This window comes from Oryzias melastigma, unplaced genomic scaffold, assembly GCF_002922805.2.
Source record: "Oryzias melastigma strain HK-1 unplaced genomic scaffold, ASM292280v2 sc06782, whole genome shotgun sequence".
NCBI classification, from domain to species: Eukaryota; Metazoa; Chordata; class Actinopteri; order Beloniformes; family Adrianichthyidae; genus Oryzias; species Oryzias melastigma.
In genome coordinates this window covers 1-1,266 of record NW_023423344.1, presented here as the reverse complement: position 1 = coordinate 1,266, position 1,266 = coordinate 1, and the positions used below count along the sequence as shown (strand labels likewise).

General features: G+C 37.0%; 1 long non-coding RNA gene across 1 annotated transcript; it reads right to left on the bottom strand.

The window, feature by feature from the left end:
• Positions 1–17: 17 nt before the first annotated feature.
• On the bottom strand, positions 18–1,196 carry LOC112138925. Its single transcript, XR_002917871.2, has 2 exons — positions 661–1,196; positions 18–194 (listed from the first exon to the last, which is right to left on the bottom strand). It is a non-coding gene; the product is annotated as an uncharacterized LOC112138925 (long non-coding RNA).
• Between the last annotated feature and the right edge of the window lie 70 nt (positions 1,197–1,266).

Below are 1,266 nucleotides of genomic sequence, written 5' to 3'. Positions count from 1 at the left end.
TATTGTTTTAATACTTACAAACGGAACATTGGGATCCGTGGAATCCGTGGGCCTCCTGGACCAGGTGATGACACCTGATTTTGGGGGTTGGACTGTTGTTGTAAATGTACAGGGTATTGTGATGTTGGTATCTCTGGCAAACTCATACATTGATTGAGGAATGTCTACATTAATGGCTTCAACCTGTAACCACACTGTTAGGACAAAAAACATAAAAGTCATTTAGAACTATAAGGCAGACTGACTTCAAGTAGTAGTTCAAGTGACAGCATGCTGTCCTATAACTTCCATTGACAGCCTCATACACTTGTCAAGGAATTTTCCATATTAAGGGCAGAAACATTTGACCACACTGTCTGGACAAAAAAGAAAAAACTTTGATAACTGTAGAAAATATTAATATAGCACCAATGAAATTTCTGTCTAAAAGCGAAAATATTGAAAAATAAACTTACATTTTTTTATATATATAACTGAAAAATCCCTTTCATGTGGTGTGGAAGCAACATTTTCTTCATTTTTTGGGGAAAAAAATCTTAAATATTTATGAGAAACTAAAGAACATAAAACTGTTTTTAAGCTTTGGTGCTCAAACAGGCACGCGGGCAATTTCTGCCAAAGTCTTTCAAAAATCAAGAACATTTTCAACAGCCTACTTACCCACACACAGAAGCACAAAGGTTAACATGCTGCTCTCCATGATGAAGGTTGCAGTTCTAAACTTGCTTCTTTCCTTCTTGTGCTTTTATTTCATCTGGAAAAGTAAAACGAAAAGTACCTTTACACAATGTAATGTTGAAACTCCTGAGTTTCCTCCCACCAAACATGTTTCTGCTTGTTTTTCAGCGCTTATCGTCTTTTTTCAAATTGAGGATCTGCAACCTGTAGATTCTAGACACTTACTGTTGGTGCTAGATTTGTTGTTAATGTCTGTCATGCTGATACAGATACACCATGATAGCAATCTGGGACTCTCTAGTAAATCCAAAATGTAACTGTTTAAAACCTTAGTCATATGTACCCTTATAAACCCCCGTAAGCCTACAGATACTGTGGATTTTAGGATAACCCAGATCTGTGGAGAGTCATAGAAAGAGAAGCTGGTTTCAGGGGCATTGAAAGGGGAACACAGTTGTGTCTTGCACTTCTCTTGACTCATGCAGCCACCTTAAGGGACATCATAAAAATGGAACATACCATTGTCATGCATGTGATAAATGCATTGGGAAGTATTTGTAAGGATAATGAAAATAATACACACTTACG